Source organism: Schistocerca nitens, chromosome 5 (assembly GCF_023898315.1).
Source record: "Schistocerca nitens isolate TAMUIC-IGC-003100 chromosome 5, iqSchNite1.1, whole genome shotgun sequence".
NCBI lineage: Eukaryota > Metazoa > Arthropoda > Insecta > Orthoptera > Acrididae > Schistocerca > Schistocerca nitens.
In genome coordinates, this window is record NC_064618.1 from 349,465,933 (window position 1) to 349,486,375 (window position 20,443).

The following is a 20,443-nucleotide window of genomic DNA, read 5'->3' on the forward strand; positions in this document are numbered from 1 at the left end:
TTAAATACTCTTGATATTTATGTGTGTATGTGTGTGCGTTTGGAGGGGGTGGGGGTGGGTGGGGGTGCTTCTCCTCCACCTGATGCTGCTAGTTCCCATTTCCTACGCGTACCGTCTATGTACCGTATACGACATTTTTCTTCTCGGAGAAGGAGCTTTTATCAGCCATTCTTATTTTCGATGGCCAATAAAGTGATTTAGCCCAGGCATGAGTGGCTTGGGCAGCAGCTTAGGGTTACGCTGTAGTGGTAACAGACAGCTGGTGGAACTGTCAGGCGAATAAAAAGACTTGGCAAGATTTTTAAGAATATTAATATGCCCTTTTTCTCCCAATAAAATTAGTCGTTTGGTGATTGACTCTGTCACCCTATTATTCTGACACTCAAATATTGGAAGATATCGAGGTCGTTCCACTGAAGCAGTTGGGAGATTCAGAGAAGACCAGTGTAATGTTTAGAATTATTAGTCGGATCAGACGCTAAAGTTGTGAAATCTACGGTTTAAGAGAAGTGGCGATTTAACCTTGATTCATCAATTAAAGCAAGGCTGGTGGCGTTTTTTTTTTTTTTTTTTTTTTTTTTTTACCTTCTGAGAATTATGGCTGTAATGATTGACCTGGATCCGCCAATCAAATATTTCCTTCGGCGAAGGTGGCTTTATTACGTGTTATACAGAACTTTCATACGTCCCAGCCTCCTAGATCACGCAGGCGATGGCAGAGAGAAGAGGATAAGGAAGATAAAAATCGAGAGTGAATTTAGCTCAGGTCCTGCTGGAGAAGGACTTCCCACAACACATAGTAATAATCATGCAAATGCACACTAAGACAAAAAAAAAGACGCAACACGAAGGACTTATCCATGGGACGGAAGTCAGTAGATGTGATCTATATGTACAAACATACGTTTACAATTTTAGAAAAAATGGATGATTTATTCAAGAGCAACAACTTCAGAAATTGAGCAAGTCAATAACGCGTTCGTCCACATCTAGCCCTTATGCAGTTATTTTTCTTGGCATTCATTGATAGAGCTGTTGGATGTCGTCGTGAGGTATATCGTGCCAAATTCTTTCAATGGGCGCGTTAGATCGTCAAAATCCCGAGCTTGTTGGAGGCCCCTGCCCTTAATGCTCCAAAGGTTCTCAGTTGGGAAGAGATCTGACGACCTTACTGGCTAAGGTAGGTTTTGGCAAGCACGAACACAAGCAGATCTCTTGCCGTGTGCGGGCGAGCATTATCTTGCTGAAATGTAATGCCAGGATGGCTAGCCATGAAAGGCAACGAAAAGGGTCGTAGAATGTCGTCGACGTACCGCTGTGCTGTAAGGATGCCGCGAATGACAACCAAAGGGTTCCTGCTATGAAAAGAAATGGCGCCACAGACTATCACTAGTGGTTGTGGGGCCGTATGGCGGGTGACAGGTTGGTATCCCACCATTGTCCGGGACATCTGAAGACACGTCTTCGGCTTGGAATTTTATGGACTAGAGTAGAATTGTAGTCAGTAATGACCCTCGCTTCGAAATGAGCCCCGATCACCAGGGGAAGATGTCTGGGGAGCCCCAGACAGTATCGGATACCAGCATAGTGTACCTGTCGCCGGCCATACAGTCCGACAGTCAGGAGTGCCATATCTTCTCGCAGCAGGACCCCTTTGGTTGTCTGCAGCATCCTCACCGCACAGCTGTACGTCGGCGATATTGTACCCCTCGTTTTGTTGCTTGTCATCGCAAACCATCCTGGGCTTACATTTCAGCAAGATAATACCCGCCTGCACACGGCGACAGGTTCTGCTGCTTGTATGAGTGCTTGCCAAACCCTACCTTGGCCAGCAAGGTCGCTGGATCTCTCCCAAACTGAGAATGTTTGGAACATTATGGGCAGGGCCCTCCAACCATCTCGGGATTTTGACGATCCAAAGTGCCAATTGGACAGAATTTGGCACCATACTCCTAAGGATGACGTCCAACAACTCTATCAATCAATGCCAACTCGAATAACTGCTTACATAAGGGCTAGATGTGGACCAACGCGTTATTTACTAGCTCAATTGGTGAATCTCACTCTCTTGAACAAAACATCCTACTTTTTAAAAATTGTAATCATTTGTTTGTCTATACACGTACATCACGTTAATTTCTTCGTAATGCAGTTTTTTTTTTGTGTATGTCTGCAAGCTAACGCTTGTCATAATTTTGAGTTGGAACGACACACTCTGAGGTAATTCAAGGTGCCAGACAAAGCTGACATCTACCCTATTTAATATTTGTTCATAACTTCATTGTAAAATTGCAGAAGAAGTTACCTATACATTTGAAAATTAATGTTATCACTTTGCCTGCCCAGTTAGCCGAGCGGTCTATCGCGCGGCTTTCCGGATTGGGAAGGAGTGTTTGGTCCCCGGCACGAATCCGCCCGGCGGACTTGTGTCGAGGTCTGGTGAGCCGGCCAGTCTGTGGATGGTTTTTAGGCGATTTTCCATCTGCCTCGGCGAATGCGGGTTGGTTCCCCTTATTCCGTCTCAGTTACACTATGTCGGCGATTGCTGCGCGCAAACAAGTTCTCCACGTACGCGTACACCACCATAACTCTACCACGCAAACATAGTGGTTGCACTCGTCTGGCGTGAGACGTTTCCTGGGAGGGGGGGGGGGGGGGGGGTCCACCGGGTGCCGAACCGTATAATAACCCTGGGTTCGGTGTGGGGCGGTGGAGGGGTGAAGTGGATTGCGGTAGTCGTCGTGGGGTTGTGGACCACTGCTGCGGCTGCGGCGGGGAAGGAGCCTCTCCGTCGTTTCCAGGTCCCCGGTTAACATACAATACAATACAGTGTTATCACTTTAGATTCAATGTTTTTTGCAGAAGGTTCAGCTATTTAGCACAGTCACATGGTTTTTCCCGCCAATGGATCAGAAAAATTTAAATATCTGTACTGCGAAGACAAACATATGCTAAACACATGACGTGGACTAATACACGTTAACACTGTAATTAGCAACCAAATAATATAGCAGCTTACAAACTTTTATATCTAGGTAGCAATATAGTGTGACTTTTTTCCTTTGTTGTTGTCATCAAACTTTTGAATGGTTTGATGCGGCCGCCACAAATTGTGACATAAGCATCGAATAATGGCAATAGGAGGAAGCTCCAAACGAAGCAGCAGCTATGTAGGCCTATCAAAAGCTGGAAGCAGCAGACATGAAGCAACGCCTGAATTCTGCAAAGCAGTGGCAGCAGTCTCAACTGCCAATACAGCTTCGTAAACGTTGATGCTGGACGTCAACGAAACAACGTCTCAATAAAATAGCACTAAGATGAATCTCGGGATAAGTTGACTGGGTAGGGAGAGATATAAAGGTACCACACAAGAAGATATTTAACCTCAAATAATACCATGTAGTAACAAATAAAGGGACCGTCTAGTAAGAATAAATGAGGGCAGAGATTTGCAAGGAGAAACACAGATAAATAAAGGCCCAACGACCGAAGAATAGCCTACAATTATGCAGAAATCAAGCAATTTTCTAACAGATCCAGGTGCAAAGCTGCCAGCTAATCGAAAGACTGATGAGGAAGAAGAAGACTGAAGAACAAACGGCTGAGAAAAGATTTACGAGAGAGAAACGGGCCACAAATAATTTAATTATTGATGAGGATGGTGCTGGACGGCGCAGTGAAGACAAAAAAAAAATACAGTGCAACACAAGCGTCAAAAAACTAGAAAAAGACTAAAACAAGTAACCGCAAAGAAAAGTGTACCAACGTTGAAATCATTGTTTTTCCATTTCATTCTTGACTCCCGTTTTATGAATTTGTTTCCCGAAGAAAGAGATTCACAATGTGACATTTGAACAGGAAGAAAAGTCATATGAGTCTTACGATATTTTGCATTATCGTCTATACGAATAAATGATTAGCGCAAGCTGAATCTCATTCATTACCTATATGAGTCAAGAACATGTAACTAGCTGTCATGGGAATATTAGTTAAACTAAACTTTGTGCTGTTCCTTCATAAATCCCACGGCGAGTTTGCCGCGCGGGATTAGCCGAGCGGTCTCAGGCGCTGCAGTCATGGACTATGCGGCTGGTCCCGGCGGAGGTTCGAGTCCTCCCTCGAGTATGGGTGTGTGTCTTTGTCCGTAGGATAATTTAGGTTAAGTAGTGTGTAAGCTTAGGGACTGATGACCTTAGCAGCTCGGTCCCATAAGATTTCACACACATTTGAACATTTTAACAACGGCGAGTTTCTTTAAAGATTTACAGCGGTCCTTGTGTTTAGCTTTAGGAATGTTTGAGGAAACTTCACAGACAGACATATACGCAGATAAGAGCAACCAAAAGGCAGACTTTGGTTTCATGTAGCAGTACTCAATTCACTGCCAGTCGAAAAAAATTCGCCAACCTCTAAAGAAAACCACTTTACAGAGGAAGATACCTACTCGTGTCGTCAAGTGAAAAAAGTCGGTGGAACGAACAGCCGCCTGGGAATACGGAACACGGTGAAGATTATTGTCTGCCTAATCCGTAATCGGAATTTGGATAACGTCGAACCAGTGTTGGTCAGATGCAACAGGCTCGAAAGTAGGATATACCGGGTGATCAAAAAGTCAATATAGATTTGAAAACTTAATAAACCACGGAATAATGTAGATAGAGAGGTAAAAATTGACACACATGCTTGGAATGACATGGGGTATTCTTAGAACAAAAAAAAAAGTATTGCTAGACGCGTGAACGATCTCTTGCGCGCGTCGTTTGGTGACGATCGTGTGCTCAGCCGCCACTTTCGTCATGCTTGGCCTACCAGTTCCCCAGACCTCATGATCGTGTGCTGTTGTTTAATTACTGAATATGAACATCTGTTCCTACCTGTGTTGATTGAGAGTGGTGGACTGAACTGCTTATATGAGGTTACTCGTGTGTCTCGCACCAGTGCAGATACAGATCCGTCCAGCAGTATGGTAGGAAGATGTCAATGCTCATGAAACAAGTATATATACAATGATTAATAGTTTGTTTTCAGTCCGTGCGATTATTGGCTTTGGGGTTACCTGAAGTCGCAAGTGTATCGTGATCGACCGACATCTCTAGGGATGCTGAAAGACAACATCCGACGCCAATGCCTCGCCATAACTCCGGACGTGCTTTACAGTGCTGTTCACAGAATTATTCCCCGACTGCAGCTATTGTTAAGGAATGATGGTGGACATATTGAGCATTCCCTGTAAACAACATCATCTTTGCTTTGTCTTACTTTGTTATGCTAATTATTGCTATTCTGATCAGATGAAGCGCCATCTGTCGGACATTTTTTTAACTTTTGTATTTTTTTTTTTTTGTTTTGTTCTACTAAGACCCCACGTCATTCCAAGCATGTGTGTCAATTTTTACCTCTCTATCTACATTATTCCGTGATTTATTCAGTTTTCAAATTTATACTGACTTTTTGATCACCAGGTAGATGAGCCATGGCGACGTTTTGATCCTCTGATGAATTCTATCCCGGTAGGAGCCACGTGTGCCGCACTGGTTCGCTCGGTTTATCGCTGTTTGCGAGTGACGAAAAGGAGGGACCTGTGCCGCGGTTGGCGAGCTGATTTTAGTACGAGGTAGCAGCAGGTACTGATTGAAGGGCCAGTCTGTTGACATGGTGGCTGTTGGGGCCTCTTGGTGTATTCGGAGCCGTATGCACGATTGGCACTGTGGCTGATTTCTATGTTTTGGAGAGAGAGTACACTAGTAGTCCCTAAGGCAACCTTGCAAGTGGAGTTTGAAAGATGAAGTTGTCTTGCAATTGCTGAAACTATTTCAAGCCGCTAGTGTAACTTCGCTGATTCGCTTAATGATTTCTATTTATGTGCGTATAAATGGTTCAAATGGCTCCGAGCTCTATGCGACTCAACTTCTGAGGTTATCAGTCGCCTAGAACTTAGAACTAATTAAACCTAACTAACCTAAGGACATCACACTCGCCTGCATCTCGTGGTCGTGCGGTAGCGTTCTCGCTTCCCACGCCCGGGTTCCCGGGTTCGATTCCCGGCGGGGTCAGGGATTTTCTCTGCCTCGTGATGGCTAGGTGTTGTGTGCTGTCCTTAGGTTAGTTAGGTTTAAGTAGTTGTAAGTTCTAGGGGACTTATGACCACAGCAGTTGAGTCCCATAGTGCTCAGAGCCATTTGAACCATTTTTTTTTTGACATCACACACATCCATGCCCGAGGCAGGATTCGAACCTGCGACCGTAGCGGTCGCTCGGCTCCAGATTGTAGCGCCTAAAACCGCACGGCCACTCCGGCCGGGTGTGCGTGTAAGTGTTGTACGGGCAACTGGTCTGTTAGAATCTCCGAGTTAGTTTCCGGTTACATCAATGTTTACTTAGATGGGCCACTAAAAATGTAAATGTCGTGTAACTAGGGCCTCCCGTCGGGTACACCGTTCACCGGGTGCAAGTCTTTCGATTTGACGCCACTTCGGCGACTTGCGCGTCGATGGGGATGAAATGGTGGTTAGATGGGCCACTGACTTAAGTGGTAAATTTTGTCTCGGAATTGATCTGCTCCGATTCTGCCCGCAGTGTTTCCGTTTGTTGTTCCTTAGCTTTAAGTCATTCCTTATCTGTTCGACGGTCGGTGTGGCCGAGCGGTTCTAGGCGCTTCAGTCTGGAACCGCGCGACCGCTACGGTCGCAGGTTCGAATCCTGCCTCGGGCATGGATGTGTGTGATGTCCTTAGGTTAGTAAGGTTTAAGTAGTTCTAAGTTCTAGGGGACTGATAACCTCAGATGTTAAGTCCCATAGTGCTCAGAGCCATTTGAACCTTATCTGTTCTAAGTTTTAAGCAATGTTGAATCAGATTGCTTTGTTAAACAGATGTTCTTTTAAATTTGTTTTAGATGGGTGTAAATCTTGAGTGTCTGCAACGTCAATCTTATATGTAAATGTTAAGCCTAAAGTCCGTGCCAAGCGGGTAAGTTTCTGTCTACTACTCTGTAGGTTCAAAAGAGCATTGAATGGTTTTTTGATTAAATCTGTTATTGGCTATCAAAAGTGTCTTATTCTTTTATATGAGCAGTTTTAGTACAGTTATTGAAATTTCTGCTTATAATTAAAAGGTTTAAGCCTTATTCACTTAACTTAGTTAAGTAATTGCTTAGCGAACGTTACTTTAAGGGCTTTATTATGTCGTGAAAGACCTGAAGACCTTATTGCCGGACCTGTTGACTTTAGCGTCGTAATGTGTATGCTGCTTATTGACAGCCTTGGCTTGGCTCAAATGGCTCTGAGCACTATGGGACTTAACTTCTAAGGTCATCAGTGCCCTAGAACTTAGAACTACTTAAACCTAACTAACCTAAGGACATCACACACATCCATGCCCGAGGCAGGATTCGAACCTGTGACCGTAGCGGCCACACGGTTCCAGACTGTAGCGCCGTTAACCGCTTGGCCACACCGGCCGGCAGCCTTTGGCTTCTGAGCCGTGACAGTAATTGACGCGACGCTTGCCCGCGTGTACATACTCCTGTATTTCGGCCTGTGCATATACGCGTACGGCGTCTCCGGTGGCTGTTAGCTCTCGCTGGAGTTTTGATTCCAGCTGCAGCTGCTAAACAAGTTAAGTTTTCTGGGTGTTTTATTTGATGGGTGGTTTTAAATAACTGCCTTTTCGGGCTTGCCCTGTCTTGTGACATAGAGTAACGGACCTAAGAATCTGTACTTAGCTTACAAACATTTACTGAACTTACGTTTTTCAACGTTTCATATCCATCTGCTCTTGATAGTCAGCTTGGCCTAACTTGTTTGCATACTTCTTCTAATTAATTGGAAGATTGCCAGACTTAAAAAAGTTGTAAATTCGTCCTCTTTCTCGGAGGATTGATTCTTGTTCTTGGTTGTTGAGTAATTTAAATTAGGAACCTTTACTTGATTCCACTGCTGTACTTGTGTAGGTTTTATTTAAGGGCCTTACGGCCGTTTAAAATTTTGGTTACTTTAATTTGTTAATTACTGAGTTTTAAGAGTGGCCCCTGTGGGGTAATTGTGGCTTCGGCCTGCTTACTGTGTTAAATAGTTATTTCAGTTAGTGTTTCTCCGTTTTAAATTTGTTTGTGTATGTGAATCTTGTAGTTTAAACTGATATTTCTCTTGTCTTAACGACTGCTTATTTAAGATAAATTTGCTGTTCATTATTATACATCAGGTGCAAGAGAAGATTGTGGTTTTAATTACCATTCTGATTGTGGGATAATTGAAATAAATTTGTAATTTCTTAAGGAAAAATGATGTGCTCAGCCTGGGTTCGCCCTGCCACGTCTCCTATCCTTTGTCCATCGTACGTTCGGACATTTCAACACAATCTCGAAAAAAGCAAAAGCAAAACGAGGATAATGGAATGTAGTCGAATTAAGTCGGGTGATCCTGAGGGAATTAGGTTAGGAAATGAGACACTTAAAGTAGTAAAGGAGTTTTGCTATTTGGGGAGCTAAATAACTGATGATGGTCGAAGTAGAGAGGATATAAAATGTAGACTGGCAATGGCAAGGAAAGCGTTTCTGAAAAAGAGAAATTTGTTAACATCGAGTATAGATTTAAGTGTCAGGAAGTCGTTTCTGAAAGTATTTGTATGGAGCGTAGCCATGCATGGAAGTGAAACATGGACGATAACTAGTTTGTACAAGAAGAGAATAGAAGCTTTCGAAATGTGGTGCTAAGGAAGAATGCTGAAGATTAGATGGGTAGATCATATAACTAATGAGGAGGTATTGAATAGGATGGGGGACAAGATAAGTTTGTGGTACAACTTGACTAGAAGAAGGGATCGGTTGGTAGGACATGTTCTGAGGCATCAAGGGATCACCGATTTAGTACTGGAGGGCAGCGTGGAGGGTAAAAATCGTAGAGGGAGACCAAGAGATGAATACACTAAACAGATTCAAAAGGATGTAGGTTGCAGTAGGTACTGGGAGATAAAGAAGCTTGCACAGGATAGAGTAGCATGGAGAGCTGCATCAAACCAGTCTCAGGACTGGAAACCACAACAACAACAACTACAACTCGAAAAAGCAAGAGATAGCAGTATACTAGACAGCTAATATCCACCATTCTACATTAATAAAATATTTACAAAAATCGCACTCAATTAGGAAATTACTACGACAATGATTTCACTAACAATATATCTATATACGTTGTTTATGTGATTATTGCTATTATGATTATTGTTATTTATAGAACAAAATAAAACTGCACACAAAAACAACAAGAGGTAATGACTCGACATTATACTTGCATAGGCGCCACTGTGCATGATTTTCATTAATGTGCTTTGAGACGTTTTAGTTCTAACTTATCGAAAATGTTTTGACAGCCACAATTTACTTCGTGTAATTAAACAGCAGTATTAATAGTAAAGTCCGTAATAATGCTTATCATCCTTAGAACAGCACCAGTGTAAGAAAGTAGACAAAAACAGCTCACTATTTACATGCGTCATAACGTTTTACCACCGAAAATTGAAAAGTGTTTATTATTTCTCATTGTCGGCATACATAGCACTGTTATGTCTCTTTGTCATTGATTTTCTAATTTCACATGAGAGAAACTCGGAATTCATCACCAATCTTTGTGTGTGCAATAACCCACATAAAGTTTTGGTACATAACTAATTTCTGTTTTTGGTTTTCACTATCCCAACTGCAGGAAATACTCTTTCTGCAGAAGCAGTAGAGTGGGGAAGACTTAGCAAGCACCAAATTAGGAAATATAGGCCTTGAGTCGGCATATACTTCATTCGAAACTTTCATTATTTCCACAGATATCTGTACCTTTGCACGTAAACAATCTCTTCGAGAGGAAAGAAAAACATTTGGGTCTCTGTACTGAGTATTGCTGGTATTCCGGATTGACACAGCAGTCAAGGCGAGCAGTGAAGAAGAAATGCTGTCTGTGTCTAATGTTTGCATCTGAGGCTCTTCGCTTTGCAATTGTTTATGCAGTTGATTGGAAATCGGTAAGTATAGAATGTTATAAGAGCATTTCAGGTTTTTAAGAATGGTATCAGATATAAGTAACCGATCTTATGATGCAGTATACGTGGAGAAAATAAAAAGAGTATCATATTGCTCTGACACACGAGAAATTACAGCCTGAAGGGACAATGACATAGTTTCGCTTGGATGTAGCAATTTGTGCTGTTTGACCCGCACAAAATCTTGAAACTCCTGTAGTGCAGCTATGTGCTTAGCGCTAGTATGGAAGTAAATGAATATATCTCGTACTAGATCTTCAGGGGCTCTTAGCAGTTTTGTATAGTCACAGGAGGAGTACAGACTGAAAGAATTGCATATGCATTTCATTATGAACAAATGAGGGAAATCTCTTTTCAAAATGGCAGACAGGAGGTTAGGTTTGCCCATCATGAGACTAGTTCCGTCGGCAGCGAAAGCTATAAGTTTTCCTTGTATGGTATGTTGTACAAGCTAAAGCATTCTAACGAACTATTGTAAGGAGTAACAGCATTGCCCTTAGTTACTACAATAAGATCTAAAAGTGCTTTCCCTATCGTTCCATATCCTAGGTCTTGATTCAGCAACAATTACTGAAAACTTATTTTTGCGAAGCAAATTACATACCCTGTCTTCACTTTCACCACTTGTAATATGTTTCACAATAGCAGTGGCCTTCGCTCTATTAGAGTAATTTTTTGGCGATTTCTGAACATACTGACTTCAGTAATTTTTGTAAATATTTCCTAACGTTGAGGTACGCTGCGTTCAGCACAGAGCCTATTTCCGCCTCCTTAACGTTGTTGCTCACATCTAAGTCCTGGAATGAAAATCATGTAAAATTTTTTCTCCTATCAGTCTTCCAGCACTTTGCACATGCTTCTGCGTTTCTACATGTCTATCAAGAGTAGTTTTCTCGACCGAAGACATATTTATTTCACTTTCACGCGCCTTACAGTAAGCAAAAGTATCGCCCTTTTTACTTCGTTGTAGCCACCACTTAAATTTAACAATTTCCCTCTTACTTTTGTAGTTTTTGGTGTACTTTACTGCTTTCCTAGTTCCTGGTGCACTCATTTCCGCGCTTAATTTTCACGAAAACCGACTGTTTCAAACCTTTGTACATCAACTGTAGCGCTATAAATACACTGTGCACAACTGTAGTTGGGGTCACGAGCGATGACGGTGTAGTTTAGGCTTGTTCTGCTCACCTGCGTCACGTATGCTTCGACAGCCAAAGAGCTTCCAGAATGTTCTGAGTGCTTTGCTGTGAATGCCGTAGCTAATGCAGGCATTAAACGTGATCGTAGCGAGTTGTTTAGTGAATTTCGATTCCACTAGTTGCAAGCTGTCATCGCTTATTGTGGTGGTAAGTGATAAATTCTGCATAAGTAAGCGAGAGACATAATTTGCAGGATATGCACTTTCTTCAAGCGGAATGCACGCGCATGCACGAAACGCAACTGTCGCTTGGAATTGTCGGCGATGAAATCGCGCGTTCGTGCCTCGAAATGCGCGAACCGCCAACGTTCATGGATCGGACTAATCAGCGAACTGAGGCTAGCTGTATGCACCGCGGTAACAGATTACACATTTAACATTTCCTGACCTTTAACTCATACCATTCCAACAACTCAAAGGCAGTGACACCAAATGACACATCTTACCATCGCCATCACTCTACAGTTCTGTGACACCATAGCTTTGCAAACATGTCGGTCTTTGTTACCCACATGTTTCGCGTAACTTAAGCCATGGGTACAGCTTAATTTTTTTGGTATGAATAACGAAGAGGCTGCTGCAGACTTATTTTGACAACATTATATGGAAGTAAATGACATTTATTATCAGTTTAGACTGTTATGAGTCGTTATACCATACCATCAAAAAATAGTTTTCTTTCGAAGAAAAATTTATTTCACTATCACACGCCTTACAATACTCTCACTATCGGGCACATGGTGGTTTCTCGTTGGCCAGGCACATTTTGTAGAGATTAAGGTTTCAAACAACATCCATACGAGGAATAATCTTACAGCAACTTGATTCAGTACTTGGAACTGATAAAAGTCTCTGGTGTGAGGAATTCACAGAAGGGATTTCCAGAATGTAATTAGTATCTCAAGAAATAAAAAGTTAATCAACTGGTGTACCAACATCCGCGACAATAAAAATTACTTTGAGGAAATAGACACAAATGTGATAAAAAGGGGATTTGCTCTTCAGCAGTAGAGCAGTAGATTCTTCAAAAGGCAGTAAAGTAGCGTATCTCTGTTTTCAAACAGCGTCATTATTTATCTTTCTACATTCGTTACAAGTCAAATTTAAACAATTTTACCTTTCACACGCGCCAAGGAAGACGTGGTGCATCAAGATTCGTAGTTGCAAATGTGATGGCAACGTGCCTGCATGGGATCTGATAGAGACATAATTCTGACAATTCAATTCACTCCAACTAGTACAGAGGCAACAAAGGCCCTCTCTCGTCAACAATTATCTTTAATAAACGCTAGAAATTTTGACGTCGGCATTATACACGAAATCATTTCTCTAACGTTAATGTGAAGAAATATTCTGTGAAATTACATACCTGCAATGAAACCTGTTGAATTATTTTTCATCGAAAGATAAAGGAAAAATCATTAAGTAGGTGATACTTCGAAGCGATACAGCAGCTTCTGACCAATGAACTCACAATATTTAGATGACATCGTGTAATTAAAATGAATCCATAATTTTGTGAGCATGACGGTCTCCAGAGAAACATTTATTAACAGAATTAAGCTTGCAAATTCTCTGAAGAGCATCAAGTGCTTCACCACGTAAGTAAATTATTTAATATGTCTGTACCGACTTCTTTTTCCATTACTAAATAGTTCTTGCTACCGCAATGATGCAGTGTACACCTTGATTATTTTACGGAAAACGATAGTCGCGAATGAATGCTAACGTATAAAGAAACAAAATGTACTCAGTTCCGCCATTTTTGAATGAATTCCCTCACATCGGAACAGGGAAGACAGACTAAACATTATTCAGCGTTACAGATAAGAAAAACGCATCAGCATGTAACAGCATTTTCTCACAGGAAAACCATGTCTTGGGAAGCAAAAGATCGTTATTTTATAAGATGCTATCATATTGTTTTTAAAAATTTTGCAATATGGTAATAATATCAAATTATTTCTCACCACATAAAGCGTAAAGCTGCAATCTGATACGCAGTTTTACTGGCAGAAACTTAAAAAAAACTAATTAACAATTTGCACGAAAAATTTCTTCTCTTAAAACCAAAAGCTGAGACAGACAGACAGCTCATCCCAGAAGAAATCTCGCGCCAGATGAGCGCGATTTCACGACGTGTAGTTCCACCTAGCGGCAAGAGATTGAACTAACGCAGGCAGCTTCGCAACGTGGCGACGCTGGGAGAGCCGTCTCCTTCGCAAAACATACTTAACATTGTTTCTCGTTCCCATAATGATTTATGAGACTAAATACCTCAGGGTATGTCAATAACATTAAAATACAGTTATATTTATTGTGTCGGACCCATGTCCTTCGGCGCTGCGGTGTCCGAGTGGTTAAGGAGTTGGACTCGAAATCCAATGGGCTTTGCCCGCACAGGTTCGAATCCTGTCCGCAGCGAAAATTTTTAAATGTGCTTTTACTTTTAAAAACTTATTTCTCTCTTCAGATATGACGTACAGATGCCAGTCGCAAGCATATTTATTTATTTATTTATTTTCCTGAGCCTTCGCTTATCTTTTTCGGTATATTTATTAAATCTCAATGTCATGGATGATATTGCTTCAGAAAAAAAAAAAAGAGTATGGGGGGGAGTAATTGGAAATTTCAGTAATATAGTTTGTGTGCTTTTGTGGGAATCTGCAAAACATCTATTTTCGGTTCCAAGCTGTTCAACGGAACGCGTACAAGCTGTTGATACTCTTCAAAATACAATCAAGGTAACATCCGCGCTATTCAGGGTCACATTCTGAAATTTTCTCCGCAGACTACGATCGTGAAACCATTTACGTTCGCGGGCATAAGAACATCTGGTCTTTAATCACATTTACCATGAAACTTTTGAGAAAAAATAATCTGTGGATGAAACATATTCAATGGTATTTATCCGCCATGGATACTGAGAAATAGTTTCATAGAGAATGGTTACAATGAGTAATGTGTTTATAACACATAGTGGCGGCCGGTGTGGCCGTGCGGTTCTAGGCGCTTCAGTCTGGAACCGTGTGACCGCTACGGTCGCAGGTTCGAATCCTGCCTCGGGCATGGATGTGTGTGATGTCCTTAGGTTAGTTAGGTTTAAGTATTTCTAAGTTCTAGAGGACTGATGACCACAGATGTTAAGTCCCATAGTGCTCAGAGCCATTTTATAACACATAGTCGTTACAGATGACGAACAACTCAACCGATGGCGAGGTATTTTTATTAATTGCTTAATTTGCAAACGCAACTGATTTCTATGTTTTACAACAGCTTACGTGAATTGGTGGGCTCATTACTGTCTACCCCACCTAATCAGAAAATTACTAATGGGCAATGTTAAGAATGGTTCGTAAACATCTGTGGTAAACAAACACCACTATGTTTATCTGGCTTACGGTACAGGTCTAAAAGTCTTATCGCCATTCTATTGTTGTTTGGTATTGCATTAATATATATTAATGACTTGACATTCTATATTCACGAAGATGCACAGCTGGTACTTTCTGCCGATGATACAAGTATAGCTATCACACCCAACAGACAAGAATTAACTGGTGAAATTGTAAACGATGTTTTTCAAAAAAATCATTAAATGGTTCTCTGCAAATGGGCTCTCATTAAACTTTGACAAAACACAGTACATAGAGTTCCACACAGGAAATGGAATGACATCATTTATAAATATAGACTTCGATCAGAAATCGGTAGCTAAGGTAGAATATTCAAAATTTCTAGGTGTATGCATTGATGAGGGGTTGAACTGGAAAAAAACACACTGAAGATCTGCTGAAACGTTTGATTTCAGCTACTTATGCTATTATGTTCATTGCAAATTTTAGCGATATACATCTCAGTAATTTAGCTTACCACGCCTATTTTCATTCTCTGTTTTCGTATGGCATCATATTCTGGGGTAACTCATCATTGAGTAAAAGAGTGTTCATTGCACAAAAGCGTGTAATCAGAATAATTGCTGGAGCTCATTCAAGAGCATCCTGCCGACACTTATTTAAACAGCTAGAGATCTTCACTGTAGCCTCAAATGTATATATTCACTTATGAAATTTGTTATTAACAATCCGAACGAATTCAAAAGTAATTGCAGTGTACATGGCTACAACACTAGAGGAAACGATGATCTTCACTACTCAAGGTTAATTCTAACTTTGGCTCAGAAGGGGGTAAATTATGCTGCCACAAAAGTCTTCGGTCACTTACCTAATAGCATCAGGAGTCTGACAGATAGCCATATAACATTTAAAACAAAATTAAAAGAATTTCTTAATGGCAACTCCTTCTACTCATTAGATGAATTTTTGGATATAGCAAGTGGGTAATTTCCCCAACCCCCACAAAAAAATTATTAAGTGTCATGCAATATTTTGTGAAATGTAATATCTTGTATAGACACCTTTTATTAACCTGACACGTTCCACATTATTACGAAGTGTCGTATTCATGATCTGTTAAACAAGTACTAATCTAATCTAAGCTCTAGAAGTCCTATCGCCATTCTATTGTTGTTTAGGAAAATTCTCTATCCACAATTACGGAATGACGGATTTGTGTATAACGGAATGCTATTTTTTGAGCTACTTATTGATAGACACGAGGAAGCTGTATTAGTTCTAGATTTTAACACAACTTGTTGACTGAGTAAAAGGAATCTTCTATTTTGTGAAAAGATTCGAATAGATAGATATTCTAATTTTGACTAAGTTTCCAGAACCAATGCGCAAAAGGTATTGAATATTTAATGAACATATTGCTTAATAAGATGTGTATATTAAACGTATTGTCTTTAACAGCACTTACAGGCATGACCAAGAATGGACATGAACAGAGTTACTGCACATCTCAATGTCTTTTCGTCCATTTCTGCTACATTCTTCATTCCGCCAGCAACGTAAGGAACATTTTTAGAACATACCTGCAACAAAAGACCAAAGAACTCTTTTAGTTATTTTGGTAAGCTGTACTGCTTGCTTGGAATACACCATCAAGACATATTTACTGTTATAATTAGTATGGTTGTTACTCTATGGCAGGACTTCCTAGATAGTGAGTGAAAGCACCTCAATATCAAAGATTCTATAAAAAAGAGAATAAAAATCAGAAATGCTTAAGGTGATGCCTATTAACTTTGAGATACGTGACACGCCCAATATGATACGTATTGTAGCTGTGGAAGCGGAGCCCTTGCACAGTAATCATGTAGTGGTGAAACGATCGTATGGCATTATTGGCGGGAGAGCCCCTCTCGCGTTGCTCGGTCGCATCGCGCTAATCTTTCTATTTGACGTCACTTCGGGAATTACCGCGTCGACGGAGATGAGATGTAATGATGGGGACACCACAAACAACCAATCCCCGTCAGGAAACGAACTTTTAAAGTATATAAACTTTTATTTGCAAATTTAACAGTTACATTCGTATATAACAGTGAGATCTTTCGCACTTCAAAAGTATGTTTAACTTTTTATATGGTTTCATACAGATCTTCTGTTTTCAAAGTCTTTCATTTGGTGCCATTTGGTTGTTTTTCCCTCAAATTGAGTTCGTTAATCACGCTAGTAGAGTTTATTACATTAACTGAACTTCTTTGTGAAAAACATAGTGATAACACTCAACTGATATAGTGAGTATCAAAATTCCACTTATACTGTTCTTCTTTAAAAAACTCTTCATGTTTTATGATCTAAATCTAGTGATTATAGTACCTTCCTAAAGATCTCTCAGCTTCACAAATCAATAATAAGCGCAATTCCATTGTTGAAAAATAGGCGCTTTCAAGCCCAGTTGGTCATTATGACCTACAGCATACCAGTTACATAAGAATTGTCGATGCAGCAGTTGACTGATTTCGTTCATTACCCGAGGTGCAACAGAATTTTGCAGTGGCGAAACAGTTTCCTCAGGTCGTATTTGTAATAAAAATATCTGAGAATGTACGAACCGGTTTAGTAGTGAGAAAGCAAGTGAAGCTGAGGAGACAACACATGAAGAAACTAACTTGATTCAAGGTCTGAATTGTCTCCTAGTAAAGATGAAGAGGTCGATACGGGTAGCAATTCTTATTATTATGGGAAAGGAACTACCTTCGGGCGGCCATCGCAGCACCCAGTGCGCAACGTAAGATGTCCAGCAGATAATTTGATCAGGAAATTTCCAGGCATGCCAGGTTTTGGAAGGAATATTGACAATAATGCAAATGAAATCGAATTTTGTCGTGTCTTTGCTCTGATAGTATGGAGAATAAACTAATATAATATACAGTAATATACAATTAAATTTGCAAGTCGAACCATTCTGAGAACAGCAGCAATGTAGTTCATGAAGTAGACATGACTGAATCTCCATTTGACTATGGAAATCCGTCATGCCATTAGTAGGATACTGCAGACTCCAGTTCTTCTCACAATATTTGCAGAGGAAGATCCATCAACATCAAAAATGAGATATTGTATCTGTTCTAAACTGAACAAGAAATCGAAACAATCCTGCACATGAAGCCAATATAAAAACCACAGATACACTATGTGATCAAAAGTATCCGGACACCCCAACAACATACGTTTTTCACATTAGGTGGACTGTGTTGCCACCTACTGCCACGTAATCCATATCAGCGACCTCAGTAGTCATTAGACATCCTGAGAGAGCAGAATGGGGCGCTCCTCGGAACTCAACGGACTTCGAACGTGGCCAGGTGATTGGGTGTCAATTGTGTCATACGTCTACGAGATTTACTCACTCCTAAACATTCCTAGGTCCACTGTTTCCGATGTGATAGTGAAGCGGAAACGTACAGCACAAAATCATACAGCCCGACCTCGTCTGTAGGAATTCCAAACTGCATCAGGATCCACTGCAAGTACTATGACAATTAGGCGGAAGGTGAGAAAACTTGGATTTCATGATTGGGCGGCCTGTCATAAGCCACACATCACGCCGGTGAATGCCAAACGACGCCTCGCTTGGTGTATGGCGCGTAAACATTGGACGATTCAACAGGCGAAAAACGTTGTGTGGAGTGACGAATCACGGTACACAATGTGGCGATCAGATGGCAGGGTGTGGGTATGGCGAATGCCCGGTGAACGTCATCTGCCAGAGTGTGTAGTGCCAACAGTAAAATTTGGAGGTGGTGTTGTTATGGTGTGGTCGTGTTTTTCATGGAGGGGGCTTGCACCCGTTGTTGTTTTGCGCGGCACTACCATAGCACAGGCCTACATTGATGTTTTAAGCACCTTCTTGCTTGCCACAGTTAAAGAGCAGTTCGGGGATGGCGACTGCATCTTTCAACACGATCGAGTACCTGTTCATAATGCACGGCCTGTGGCGGAGTGGTTACACGACAATAACATCCCTGTAATGGACTGGCCTGCACAGAGTCCTGACCTGAATCCTACAGAACACCTTTGGGAAGTTTTGGAACGCCGACTTCGTGCCAGTCATCACCGACCGACATCGAAACCTCTCCTCAGTGCTCCGTGAAGAATGGGCTGCCATTCCTCAAGAAACCGTCCAGCACCTGATTGAAAGAATGCCTGCGAGAGTGGAAGCTGTCATCAAGGCTAAGGGTGGGCTAACACCATATTGAATTCCAGCATTGCCGATGGAGAGCGCCATGAAGTTCTAAGTCATTTTCAACCTGGTGTCCGGATACTTTTGACCACATAGTGTAATTAACTTAAGTGATGGTTGTCCTAGTTGGAGAAGTCCATATGAATGGGAATACTGAGAATCCCCTCATGTCCATTTGTTGACAAAATTGAATTGGTTATGATTTAGTACTTCAGACATATAAGCCTATCATTATACAGAGAAACCCAATAGGTTCTGGCATTTTTCAAGTTGTTATGCAGCCATTGCATCACCTAAATTGAAGAGAAACCCATCATTTACAAATAGTGTGGACTTTCTCAATGTTGGAGTTTAACAACACTACTGAATATAAACTTTATTTGAAAATTTCCCGTGGATACTTTAATTTAAAATCTGAGCAACCACACGTGGAGTCGTGTTCCACATGCGAAGAGCTCGGTGTAAAAGTCGGAATTAATAGTGCACAAGAGGCGTTCTGAAAAATGCCTTAGGAAATTACACGTAGTTAAAGAGAAAAACAATTTCGACCGTTGCAGGCTTCTCGTTTGATTTTACGCAGAACCTGCAGATGCCTCAGATACCAACAAAAGACTTGCTTAAGCTTTCAGTAAATCTTTAAGGTACATGGCTTATGGAGCAAGAGCTAGGTGTTACCTCTATCATGGAGGAATGGCATGAAAAGGCCCTTATGCAGTCTGTTCATTTCTCTTTGATTATATAAATTAAAACGCTGAACAACTTGTTAAACATCTTCACTTGTTCTCCAATTCTTGTGGAGGCCAACATCAAAAACCCTGCTATGGTGAGATTTTGTTTGCTGCTTATGGTAAAGGGAAGATTCTAGTTAATCAGCCATTGCTTTCTAAGAAGAGGCCACTTACCATCCATATGATAGAGACTGCAGCATGATGAAAAGGAGAATCATAAAGGTAAAACAGAATAGATGCTAAATTTTAAGAAATTGTACCCAAAGTTCTACCAAATAAATGCTATATCCGTTGAAACTCAAGGAAGGCTGCAGAAATTAATAAGAAACAGCACTTTCAGATAACCCAGTTAATATATTCTGCTAGCCACATCAAAGTCTTGATGTTCTTAAAGTTAGACCATTCAATGATGGAGCTCAAAAGCATACATTCAAATTGTCTGATCCATCTGTAATTTCACCAAGCCATGTGTATCAAGATCATGTGTCTATAAATGAGAAGAAAATGCATGACCTAAGGTGAGTCCTGCCATTCTTACCAAAAGAAGAAATCATCCAGAACTTCTACTCTGACATATACAACTGGCTAACATGCATGAAAGAATTAACCATATGTAGAGTATAATGCCTAAGAGAATGGAAAAATGGTATAACTTGGTTTTATCCATAATAGCAATAAAGGATTAGTTAAGTTAACGACTGATCCTTATTTATTTCAAAATATTGAGAACACTACATGTTCACTGTATAAATTTCACCTTAATGTCAAGAAAGTGTATCAAGATTGTCTACAATGAATTGACATTCTTCCCTCTACATTCACTTTATCGAAAAATGAGAAGCAGCACGGAATTTCAGTGTTACTTTAAGACCTAGAATGTTTTTTGTACCTCCTGAA

General features: G+C 40.9%; 1 non-coding gene across 1 annotated transcript; it reads left to right on the forward strand.

Annotated features, from left to right (window-relative positions):
• Window positions 1–13,567: 13,567 nt before the first annotated feature.
• Window positions 13,568–13,649, forward strand: Trnas-cga (transfer RNA serine (anticodon CGA)). The gene has a single exon. It is a non-coding gene; the product is annotated as a tRNA-Ser (tRNA).
• Window positions 13,650–20,443: the final 6,794 nt, after the last annotated feature.